Source organism: Anastrepha ludens, chromosome 2, assembly GCF_028408465.1.
Source record: "Anastrepha ludens isolate Willacy chromosome 2, idAnaLude1.1, whole genome shotgun sequence".
Classification (NCBI taxonomy): Eukaryota; Metazoa; Arthropoda; class Insecta; order Diptera; family Tephritidae; genus Anastrepha; species Anastrepha ludens.
Window position 1 is genome coordinate 153855083 of NC_071498.1, and position 14029 is coordinate 153869111.

Consider the following 14029-nt stretch of genomic DNA (forward strand, 5'->3'; position numbering starts at 1 on the left):
TTATACATTTTTTTTATTCCGCATCTAAAAACAATTTAAGGGTATATAACTTCAGCTACGAAGACCTAAGCCACATAATAAAATAAATAACCATCATTGTATAAGTAAAGGGTCCTTCAAAAGACGCATCTAGATGTTGTTTTAAAATAAAATACATAAACATTTAGATTCTTTCAGGTTTCGTTCTTTTTATTCAAAATACCAAATACGACGCTTAACAATTAAATGGAAAAGGCACACCATTAAAATGCCCACCATCAACACGTCTACAGGTAAAATCCGCCAAAAAGTTTATTCATTAAAGCTTGCTCGTTGAAAACAATGAGATATCGATGTGAAGGTTATTCAGCGACACTTTGCGCTACATCAGCTGTATTCTCAACAGATCGTACAGTTTTTGGACTACTAAAAATTTTTCTATCCTCGAGAGAACAAGATTTTAGAAATTTTTGCATCCACCCGTTTTACTCCACTATGTTCCGATTAAAATTAACGAAAGGCACTGGGCCAAAACGAGTTAGCAAAAAGTGAAAATATTTGCTCAGCATCTTGAGAAAACTTTTAGCCCAAACGAAAAAACCTTTATCCCAAACGAAGCAAAACAAAGTTTGCATGAATGCGATGTTCACATTACTTCAGCTACACCAAGAGAAATTGACGAAGAAATCAATAAAATGAAGTTGAAAAAGTTCTGATTTTGATTTATTAAGCGTTAAAGTGATAGGAATTCTCCCAATGAACTGCGTAATTTACTTGACCAGCTTCCTTAATAAACTTAATAAACACTTGAGCTTAAGATATGTGTCAATATACCCAAAATTCGAGGAAATTATAATGATATCCCAGCCTGGAAAGTCTCCTAACGAAGTCTCCTCAAATAGGTAAATATCGCTGTTACCAATAATGTCAAAATTATTTGAAAAAATACTACTGGCGCGGCTATTGCCAATTATCGAAAACAATTCATCAATTTGGTTTCAAAAAACCACTCAACACCATCGTTGTAAGCACCACCAAAAACGCTACGGAAGCGAAGAAGGTATGCCCGCCATTTTTCTTGACGTGCCACAAGCGTTTGACAAGGGATGGCGTACAAGGCTACTCCAAAAGCTGAATTCGAAACGGCCCGCACAATTCTGCGAGGTGATATCATCATATCTCACGACAGGCACTTTAGCCTTGAGTACGAAAATGCTTATTCTGATTAAAAAAAAATAAGCTCTGGCGTACCACAAGGGAACATATTGGGGCCTCTACTGTATTTCCTCTACCCACAAGACCTACCATCGGCAAACCAGTGTGTAACTGCAACATTTGCGGATGGCACTGCGCTACGATAGAATTCAAGGTGTTGTCACAAAGCTGCAAGATGCTGTCAACCAGGTTGCCTCATGTCCCCAAAAGTGGAATAAATAAGAGTAAACCAGCCTACATAGTTTCTTCTCTGAAAAATACACAATACAAAGAAATCTTTCCGGATGAATCGACGATTCCATATGTTAATGAAGCCAAATACTTAGGTATTCGACTCGAAGCTAAAATGCGCAAGAAAGCGTACTTAAAAAAAACGTGACGAGTTCGATTTGAAACTTAAAAAAAGAGGTTGTCTGTAAAGTCGGTTTACTGACGATAGTTTAACGTGACAACGTCATAAGAAAATATTGATGGAATGGTTGCAATTTTCAAAACAAAATTTTAATTTTATTTGTTTGATAGATATTTTGTATGGATATAGAGGAGAAGGTAAATGGAATTGCAATGGAATAGGTCAAGTTACATTTACACAAACGTGAAAAATGACGAAACATTTATCAAATTCATGAAAGATATCTTCAATTTCGAGTGTGCATCAGACGTTAATAAGTCAACAACACTAAGAGGCAACATCATCGATTTGCCTTTTTCAAGACACTTTACACTCGAAACACTCCCTTTCATTTCCTACTTTTTCTATCATCGTCCTATTCTCAACAGAGAAATGGTTCATTACCATGCACACAGGAAGAAGGCATATGCAAATACAAGTATGTGAATTTATATACAAATGCGCATATACATATGTACATATACATACATATATATGCTCACTCAAGTAGGACAGAGCCAGATGTCGAACGTTGCCGAACGCGGGGGCCGATTGTGCTCTTTGTCGTTCGTTCCGCGATCTCGCTTGCAGTTCATTCAACGTAACGACACATGAGCAAGTTAACGACAAATGAGCAAGGTAACGACACAGTACATTACCTAATAAGACGGTGCTCTAAATTATCAACTTTCAATAAATTACTTATCTACAAACAAATTTTAAAGCCTGTCTGGACCTATGGCATCCAATTCTGGGGATGAGCCAGCAAAAAGTACATAACTTCCACTCAACGCCTTCAGAACAAGATTCTTCGAAATATACAATAGTTCGGAGCATAGAGCTTCGACAAGACTCTTCCATCACACACGGTTCTGGGCTGTTATTTTTGGGCCGTCCCATGTGATGTTGGTATCTGCTAATTCGCGCAATCGCGACCTCTGCTCCCTTGCGGTTTCCAGTTCAGTGTCAATCTCGTGGTGGTGGTTTTTTAAGCATATGACCTATCCATCGCCACCTTCTGCGTTTGATTTGCCATAGGATGGGTTCCTTATTCGTTCCATCAGACGTTCCACAGCTCGTAGTTGCTGATGGTGTTCGGTCAGAATATTTTACTGATGAAGCGGAGGCATTTATTGACGAAAGGTTGTAGACTCTGTGTGAAGGTATTGGAGACCAGCCATGTTTCACTTTCGTACAACAATAAAGACTTCACACATAAGCTGAATATTTGGAGTTTAGTGCGCCAGGAGATTTGCGAACTGCATGCATTCGCGCGAACGCCGTCCCTGCTTTGTTTAGCCTTCAGTTCACATCTTCATCTGCTCCGCCGTCTGTCGTAATAGTGCAGTCGAGGTAGCAGCCGGCAAACTCCATCATTGTCTTTGCTTTAGCGATGATAACCTCCAGGCCGACAGTGCATTCCACCGTGACTTGTCTGTCCGCCTTCACTTACATGTCAGTGAGTTCGTTAGAGAGAGGAGCCAGCTGTCGTCGGCAAAGTCCGGGTTCTCAAGATGTCTGATGGAACTCCATGCGATGCAGATGTGCAGATTCAATTAGCTCATAACGTCGTCTATGACGATGGCGAAGAGAATGGGCGACAGGGAACAAACTAAAAAAAAATTAAACTCAAATTGCTTGTCTCTGTGAATTGTATAAGATGCGTTAATAAAATAATCAGAAAAAAAAGACAACTTGCACACCTTTCTACTAGAGGAATGTCATAGATGACATATAAACAGGTACCGTATAGGAATTACATCACTGCGTCACTTTTGAAATACCCTTTATTTCGATTTTTGGTTCTTTTTTTATACTCACTTTTATCCACTTATCAGCCTTTGCTATTGTTTTCTGAAGCAAAATCGTTACCTGGACGTATTATCTCTCGAAGAGGGGATCAGAATTGGCCACCGAGATCTTGTGATTTAACACCTTGTGACTTTTTTCTTTGGGGCCACGTGAAAGAGAAGGTCTACGCTAACAGCCCAGGATCGATTCAAGACCTCAAAGATGGAATGCGTGAGGCTATCGAGGACATAGTGCAGCCACTTTGTAATTCGGTTATGGAAAATTTCAAGAAAAGGAAATTGTCCTATAAGCGTGGTCGTTGTGGTCATTTGCCTGATGTTATTTTCCACTTTTAGCGGCATACCTCCCTCTTTATAATGAAATAAACACCCGATAATTTATATTAAAAATTGGCATTTTTCTTTGAATGTCAAAATAACACCTCTTATTGGAAAACCCTTTAGTATCCCCACACAAGTATTCAACTTTTATTTCCTTCTTTTGGCCACTTTATTGATTTAACTGTAATATTGGCGTTCGGTGCAAAGTTTTTCAATTAATTTTGCTGGCAATGTAAATAATTCTCACTCCTCCTGTGAAATTTTTCCATTCTCTTTCTCGTTTTTTCCTGATTTATTCTGCTTATTTATGTACTCAGAAAATTAATAATTAAATTTGTACTGAATTGTACTGAAGCCTTGCACGTCCTATCTATAATCCATTTAAATTTAATTTTTTAAACCGAGCCGTAAGTAAGCAACGCTTAAAATGAATACAAATTAAGTGATATTAATAAGACACAATGAGTTCTAAAGGGCGTTTATTCGACTAATTCCTTTTTCATATGCTACAAAAAACAGTTCAATAATTTTCATTGATTTTACTTTTTATTAGTTTATCAAAAAGAGTAAATCTTCGAATTATTTGTAGTACAAGTACGTACAATTTGCTACAAACGATAGCACACCAACATTTTTGGAAGTTTTGATCATTTTTATATATCATTGTCTAATAAACTATGGCAATAAATAACTATATAATTCCAGGGGAATCTATCAAAGGTGGTATCGGTAAATCAGCTGATTTTTTTTTTTTGTTTTTTGTTTCGCTGAGTCCATATCAGCACATAATGAAACAAGGCCAATTCATTCTTTGATAATTGATGAAGGATGATTTTCAACAATTTTTTTATGCGAGTCAATTAGTTTATTTTACAAAAATAAATACATAGGATTAGTACATCATGTTTCGACTTGACCTTAGCAAAATTTCAAAAATCATTAATAATTGTAAAAGTTATCGCTGTTTGTGTGGAGCCCGTTTCTTCCCTTGCGGTGATCATCATAAGTCCTTTGAGATTCATCTAAAATCAATTGCAAATACTAATTGCGTTTGTGGTCGACTGTGAATTACTGGGTAGTCTGAAAGGTAGCTGTAAAACACAAACTAACTAACGCAGCACGTTCAAATTTTGACAGGAGTCAACTGACAGATGCCTGTTGACAGGAGCAGTATTTCTTTTTCAGTAAAGAGGTCAGAAATACAAAAAGTCACGGACTTATTGATCCGCTCTCGTATAAATACCCGAATTTTTTTTTTATTACATCAAAACACACCATTGAATAAGGGTCCAAAAATTAGTAACCAGCCTAAATAAAATTTTACTAATATAGGAACGGATGTAAATTTTTTCTGAATTTTTTGTGGAGAAATAGTCTCAATTAAATTGGTATTGGACTCCATCTAGAAAAGCCTTGCACTCATTGCTGCAGGTTTTCTAAGTTGTAGTCGGAGTCCACAATTGGACGCATTCAGGCTCAAAGCCCAATGTGCCTGAGCTTTTTTCTTTAAATAATTGAAGGAGAGCTCAATAATTTTCTCAACTTCGAAAATCCACTTCATGCGCTCTGAATTATTTACTTCTAAATTGAAAATTTTAATTAATTGGAAAACATAAAAAAATATTAGAGGAGGGTAAATGTCTGCATAAATAAATTCCTTTCCAAAGGTGTCAATATCCAAAACAGGCTAACTGGCAAAGCGACTGATTATATGAATGTGTATAAGTACATATGTGTGTATGTGTAAGCTCAAACCATTTCAAACAGACTTGAAAATATAAAAGTATAGCAGCCGAATTGTCAGCAACAATTGATTTCAATGCTGTTCAGTTTTTATTGCTATTATGATTATGGTTCGCGTGAAAACTTAATGCCACAAAGCGTTGAGAGTTTAGTATTGAAAGCGCTTGTCGATGTAAAAATTTATACACACTCACACATGCATACATACACCTGTGGGCACAAGAAAAGCAGTGCGACAAATTACAATGTTTCGACTATTTATACATTTTTTTTTCAAAATGTGTGTACAAATTGAAAAAAAAAATTAAACAAATTTTCATCAACTTTTTTTAACTTTTCGGCGGAATTTTATGAAAAAAATGTTATAAAATGCAAATTTGAAGTGGATCGCATCGATTTTTGAAATTTTTCTTTTTGCTGGTGGTTTAATGGATTTTCTCCACGCAAAAACTCAAGCATTCTTTATATGAAAGAGAATGCAGAGCACTCTCAACAAAAATAATTATCAAAAATCAACGCGAATCTTGAGTCTCTTCAAACTGGCACAATTTTGAACTGAAATTTAATGAGCTTCAAAACTGCATACTTTGCTTTTTTTTATTCTGACTAAAATGCGTGAAATTTTGATGGTAATTTGTTGAGTTTTTTGAAACTTTGTACAAAGTTCGAAGCCGTGAGTGAAATGGTTCTTATTGTACCAAAGTAAAAACTATATTTTATAAAAAAATTAAGAATTTAAATAAAAAATAAAGGAGTAGTCAAAATTTTGCAATATATCAGCACTGCTATTCACGTGATCCCAGGTGTATGCACGCGAGCACCAGTTGCAAGCCATTGACAGTAGCCACTTATCGACGTCCGACTACCATGGCCATGGGCACGAACATGTGTTGTTGTTATTGTTGTGCCTGAACAACATTTCTCAAAAGAAAGCTGCTCGCAAAAATTGCTGGTGTTTATGCGCTGACAGCGGCAACACTACAAGGTGGTGTGCGGTTGCTTACTTTGGTTGCGCTGCCTGGCTGGCCAACTTGGTTGACTGGCGATTAGCGATATGCAGTGAAATTGCAACATTGCAACATTAGTTTGTTTGCCACCACCACGCCATACTTGGCATTGCGCATGAAGCGAATGCTGCTACTTACTTAAATAGCTGCGCAGCTGCACAACTTGTCAGCCAGTTAATATGTCAGTCTGTCAGTGAGTTGGTGAGTTGTGCGCATGTCAAATGTGTAAAATGGTTATTGCTATTCCATTTTTTCTTTCCTCTTTTTTCATTGCATTTTACTTTTTATATCAATTGTAATTTCATCCGATATTAAAATACCAGTAATGCCTGCCATACATCACGGCAAGCGGCTGTGGTGGCTTTTGCTCTTCATACCCGCCCACCTTCTAGTTGTAATACTCAAAAGGTGTTTTGATTGTGGCTTGGCGTGTCGTTGTGCCATTGTCAATTCCTTTCAATTTTTACTCATTAATTTTTTTTCTTTATATCGCTTGCTGATTGTTGTTGTTATTATAGAATTGTTGTTGTTGTGGTATAGTTGTTGCTAGCCGTTTGATGGCAACTTTCTTGTATTTGACTTTGGAGTTAGCCCAGTTTTCATTCGAAGATTCCTCAAATCATCGGGTATTATTACCCAGCCAACCAGCAGAGTCTGCAAGGTACACAATTAGGACTCCCTGTGCGGTGCGCTGACTCTTCTAGGAAAGCTTCGCAGAAAGTCACAGAGAAGCCATCTGCCGGAGAATAAAGCCATCCTCATATATGTCAAGAAAAATGAGTGGTTTCGGCGACACAAAAAACTCATCGCGCCAGTCGTTTCTTTCTCATACTAACCAGTGCCAGTTGGACACACCAATTGAAGCCAAGTCCTTCTTCACCAGATCTTTCCAACGCAGAAAAGGTCTTCCTCTTCCTCTACTATCACCAGCTGGTACCGCATCGAATACTTTCAAAGCCGGAGCGTTTGTATCCATACGGACGACATGACCCAGCCAACGTAGCCACTGGATCTTTATTAGCTGCGCTTTGTCTACGTCGTCGTAAAGCTCATACAGCTCATCGTTCCATCGCCTGCGTTACTCGCCGTCACCAACGTCAAAAAGTTCAAAAATCTTGCGCAGAATCTTTCTCTTAAGGACTCCAAGCGTTGCTTCATCGGATGTTGTCATCGCCCACACTTCTGCGCCACACGTTAGGACGGGCATGATGAGAGCCTTATGTAGAGTGTTAGTTTTGCTCGTCGAGAGAGGCTCACATTATTATAGGTGTTAATGCAAAATTCTAACTGTTACTCGTAACAGTGACGTGGGTGCCGATACGCGAGTCCGCCGACTGTTTGTTTGATGACACGAGGTACGTTGTTTTGTCCTCGTTCACCACCTCAGTTGACTCGTTTGCTTTGCTTCTTGATCCTGTTTCGAAAAGGCAGAACTAACAGCGCCGATGATGTCAATACTACTCATCTAAATTTTTTTTTAAATGACTCTTTTAATCGTCCGAAGATGAGAGAATTTTGTATTTATTAATAACTTTGGACGTTTGGAGCTTTCTCATTAATAACTAATAAGTGATTACAGAAAACAATAAACCTAATAACAAGGAGATGCAACGTGATTGATAACTACTCCGATGCGTTGCTTTTGAGGAATCTCATTTTACTTTATCTTTGGAGCGCTCATTCGAGGTGTTTCCTTTCTGCTTCGGAGCGTCCCGCATTTGGCTGGCTGGGTAGTAGCGATTCTTACTTGACGTCGCTTTTCTACCTCATGAGTTCATTATGAAGAGATTTCTGTCCGGACTTTTTCACTGCATATCAGGCCAAGTTTTCTTGTACCATAGTTCAATAAAAAGATAAGTGTGGCAAAAAGAATTCATTTTTGAATACAGTAAACTTGTTTATATATATATACCTTTATATATTTTGCTTGTTTTTTTGCAATGCAGCATTCAACTTTAATAATAATGTGGGCTTTTTTAAACAAGTTTAAGAAAATTATACAAAACAAGAAATATTACACTCTTGCATTTTCGTTTATTTATTGATGGGATTAGTCCACTGCTATGTGTCAAATATATAACAAATTGAAAATGTGGCGGTCAGCTAGAAAATATCTAAAATAACAAGTGGAAACTAACCGAGCTAAATATCGTAGCAGGGCAACAGCGCGTTTTTGTCAACGGACATGGTTTTACTTCTAAAACTTAATGGCACCATGGTGTATAAAACATATTGCGCAGCTTTAGTTATTTTTCGTTATTGTCATAAAAATATAGTTCATACTGCCACAAAAATGAATAAAATAATATGCATATGGAAGAAAATGGGCAATACCTCAGCGAAAAAATTGTCAAAAATCAGTACGATTTTGAGGCAGGTTTCATTAGAATAGAAAGAAAGCATCATAATGCCCATTTTTAAAAAAGGTGGCGTAACGAACCCAAGTAATTATCGAGGTATAACATTACTTAACTCCATGTTAAAGGTATTTACATGAAGAAGAACAAGTCTTCAGGAAAAACCGATCAACAATTGATGTAGTAACTGCTTATACCAAAGCAAGCTGGATGAAATCATGAATGACATTGAGCCTTACATGTCCAAGCATATGCAGACGATATCTGTGCGCTAATATCGGATAAGTCCCTAAGAAGGCTTTGCACGAAAGTGCAGAGGATTTTGGACGAAATCGTTGACTGGTGCATGAGATAAAGCCTTTCAGCCAATCCGAAAAAAACCCACTCAGTTTTCTGCACAAGAAAACGGAAATTGGATGGACTTAGTCTTCCAACATTGAAATGTGAGTCACTTGGTCTTTTCGATAAATATCTAGGAGTAATCCTGGATGAGAAGCTGACTTTAAAGACACATGTTTCACTGAAAATGAATCACGCATTAGGGATTTTTCAGCAATGCCAAAGAGCCTTTGGTAAAACTTGGGGTATAAAGCCTGCTGTGGTCCTGTGGATAAACATATCATTTATCACACCAATCATCACTTACGCCTCTGTGGTTCGGTGGCAACGGACCATGATTAAATCCACATACACAGACTGCTAAATGGTGCCATGAGTACAACCTCCAGCGATGCTCTAAATGTTATGCTTGATTTGCTCTCCTTAGATCTTAAGATACAACAGAAATAGGGTCTGGAGTCGGATGGTAATTAAACAATAGTAATAAGTATCACTATGCTATGGGGGAAATGACAACTGCATTCCAAACGGTAGATTTTGTCATCCTGAAAGTAGTCGAATGGATAATCGAGAGGAGGTGGAGCGGGAAACAAATTGGAGTCCTTAGTGACAGTCAGGCTACACTAAAAGCCCTGGAGAACGCGAAGCAAGCCTCGAAGATTGTTCAAGAATGTAAGAAGAAGCTTAATTCTGTCAAAAGATCGAACAGGCTTGTACTTATATGAGTTCCAGGACACTCCGGTGTTCAAGGAAACGAAATTGCCGATGAATTGGCCAACCGTGGATCAACGGTAACCCCACAAGGGCCAGAGCCAATAATCGGAATCAGTTCCGCGGAAACCATGAATTGGATCAGCGATTATGTAGGCAATCTACATAAAGAGCGATGGTCCGGTCTAGAACGCTGCAGAACTGCAAAGTGTTTTGTGACAAGTCCGAACAGGAAACTGTCAAATTTTCTACTAAAACTTGGAAGGAAAGACGTTCGGTTGATGGTCGGTATTATTGCAGGACTCAACCCATTGGATTCATTGAGGACCTTGTCTTGCTTGGAGAAGGCGGATAACACTGTGCATTTTCTCTGTGAGTGTCATGAGAATGAGTAATATTCGTTCTATAAAACTGGAGGATATTTACAGATTTGCTAAAGAATCTGGAAAGTTCTTACAGGACTAGCTACCTTTGTCTATGTCTCTATTCTTTCCCATCTCTTTCTCTGATACTATTCTCCTTTCCTCTTTGACTATTTTTATCCTGGCTCACTTCACTTGAAGAATATGTGGTGAACATCGCAGTAATCGCAAAAGGGATTGTCGTCCCCCTAACCGCGCTGTCGTCAACGAAGCCAATTATCTTTGTTCCCTCTGAAATGCCTACATGGGGAACACCACTGTGGAATAAACAATGGCACGAGAACCGATCTCTGTGGGCCGCCAGGCACTACTTCTACCATTTTTCGCCCCTTAAATGTACTGTACCACAGAATTCTCACTGTAAGTAGCGACACCAATTCGCTTTAGAAAGTCTAGAGAGTCGCTAAGTTTGTAGAGTTAAATGCATTTCTGAAACTTTGGTGATCATCAGACATTACTCTCTGGGCTCATTTCGCCAACGTCTGCTGCTGAAGAGACCGCATCTAACGTTGACTTGCCCTTTCTAAATCCGAATTGATTTTCAGACAGTCCGCTTTTTGATCTGACTTCCGATTGATTAAATGATCCGACTGATTAAATTTTGTCTTAAAAGTGCTCTCTGAGAAGCAGCTATTCCTTAAACAAGATGCTAAAGACTTTGGTTTTTTGCATTTTTGCTAGCTTCAAGCATTTATTTGCACTTAGTAATGTCGCCTAGTGCATTTATAGGAGTGCACATTTGTACACACATAAATTTAATAAATTTAACCCTAGAAAACTAAACCTTTTTTTTAAACGCTTAGAACTAAAGCTCGCCTATCAGGCTACTTTTTGAAAAAACAAAATTCTTCTCTAATTTTTGTTAAGTTTTTGTATTGAAAAACATTTTATTTTTTGAGAGTTGGAGTATTTAACTATAATATAAAAAAAATATTTCATCAAATTGTTTTTATAAGCCAATTATGTACTTACTAAATTAACACTTCAATTTTTTTTTTTTTGCAAGGATATCATGTAGAAAAAATTTTATAATTTTTTTTTCTTTAAAACAAAAACATAAAATTCATATTTTTCTTATAGCTATTTGTACTAAGTTTCATAAAAATAAAGAATTTCAAATATATTATTAACATTTTGTTTTGTACATAAAAATTAATTCAGACCTTTATTCTGATATCGCATGTATAGCAATTTGGGAATCTATGTTCCAGGCAGTATGTTCTATTGCATTTTGCACAATAATAAACACTCATACGTTTCTTGCTTGATGGACAGTAATTGCACATTGATATTTTCCCTTACTTTATTTGTGGTTAAGAGTTTTCTTGCTGCTCTTCGGAGCTATGAATGGAGTCGGTTATTGCTTCACGAACTCGTTTTTGCATTCTTGAAGTCTCATTGAGAGCCAGTCACAGCACAAGTCCTTACTAAGATCCTTCATGAAATCCCTTCTGCTCATTGGCTTTATTTGTTTCTGGTCACAGTTTGAAACATAGAGAATATAACTATTCAATACTGCCATATTTATCATACCGTAAAACATACATAATGGCCAACGCCTGGTTTTGCCGCTGGAGCTGGCATGACAACACATCTGATCAAAAGTGTCAACAGCACCTTTTGTTGCATTATAGGATTCAAAAATTACAGGTTTTTTTGATAGTGAGTTAAGTGTGGGTTCGACGTGCATAGTTGATATTAAAAAAACAGTTTTATGAGGCTTTGCTTTATAGCTAACAAGACTTAACTTATCATGGAAACCGAACATAGATGTTCCAATACGACGGGATGTATTATGCTTGAACTCATCTGGAATTTCTTTTTTGCTAGTTTTGATTGTTCGAATTAAAGTTAAATTATAAGGATCCGCTAATAGCTGTTCTCCTAATGGTATGGAAGTGAACCAATTGTCTACAGTTATGTTTCTATTTGTTCCATGCATAGTTCTAGTGAGAAGCTAACAATAATAAGAACCTAACGGTTCGCCAGCTACTGTATTAAATTTTTTTCCCAAATATGGTGAAGCATCAAACATATATTTAGTTCTGACATCGCAGACTAACACAATTTTTATTCCGTATTTAGCTGGTTTGTTTGCTATGTACATTCGGAATGGACATTGACCTCTAAATGCTAGTAGCTGTTCGTCTATTGTCACATATGACCCCGGTTTAAAGTTATCTCTACATTGCTGAATAAAAATCTCCCATATGTTTCTAATGGGAGCAAATTTATCGGTCTTTCTTCTATTTTCTCGTGTGTTCCGATCATCAAAATGAAGGCAATTTATAAGAAATCTGAAACGTTCCATACTCATTGTAGCAACATTTTTAGATCCGCAGAGCAAAGGATCAAAAAGCTCTTTAGTTGACAAATGGTTGTTCTTTAGCCCACCACTTAAAACCAAAATTCCAAGGAGAGCGCGAAGTTCTTCTGTTCTAGTTAATGATGTGGTTGTGGTTTGTTTTTTGTAATTATTGGATTTAACTTTAATGTCTTCGTTGGTATAAAGAAGAATTTCTTTAATTATATTTGGTATGAAAAATTGTTCAAAACAATCTAAAGGCTTTGTAATGTCCCTAAATTCTCTCTTTGATCCCGGTAAAATATGAACAATATTCCTCGCTGAAGTTCTACTTGAGCTTCGTTTTGTAGAAGACGGTTCAGTCGACCAAATGAGTTTGTTCTTACCTCTTACAATAGCTTCGGAAGGCTTGATTATTAAAGAGTCATTAGGTTGGTCATTACTTTGTGGTACGTCTATAGGTGAAACTGCAACAAGAGTCAATTCTTGATTGCCTACAATTATATTTTCAACTTCATCTTCAGATTCAATCTGAAAGTTTGGATCAATTAGACTATCGTCTGAATCGAAATCCTTTTCTAAATTGTCCTCTATTTCGCTTCCATTTATCGACAGCTCCTCCAGCCATTTTTCTATTTGGGAGTCAGAAGTACACATCTCTAAACGAAAAAGCCATTAACATTATAGCTACTGTCGCAAAAAAAAGGAAATATTTACAAATAATATGTAGTCGGAAAAATACCTTTAAAACTAAACCTCGGCTCTCAGGCAACACGAATTAATATATCTCCGTAACAAAAAAACTTTGCGCCATGAACGTTCGCCCATAAACTCACACAAGAGACTACTATAATGGTTTGAAAGCTCGTGCTGCCACTTGCATTCAATCATAATGAAATACGTAAAAATGACAATCTTTGCGCCCCAGAGGCGGGGTTTAGTTTTCTAGGGTTAATAAAAAATGTAAGCAACGAAAGCGAAGAGCTAATGCATATTTTCAGGTCGGCAACATATTTTTGAAACTTCGTGCGTGCAATACAAAATTGCTGCTGCAAATACTCGCATGCGAAAATTCTCGTGTATACGAATAAAATTTCAAAAATCGATTTTCAATACTCTTACATTAGAAGTGGAGTGTGCATTTCAAATTTGGCGGACAAGTGCAGCTTGATTGGTTCCATAATAGTTCCCACACTGGAAAGTGTTGCAATTTCAAGAGGTAAAATTTTCAAACAAAAATGGCAGAGAAGCAGCTGTACTCAGCGCAATAAAGTGAAAATCGTTTGTAAGTGTGCTTCTCATGTCGTTGGTAACATAGTTATATGTGAAACATACATCATCGATGCACCAGCACCTACATATTTGTAATTGTGCTCAACCGCAGGCAGCGTCATTAAAGAAAATTTTCAATTTTCACTATGGAAATTA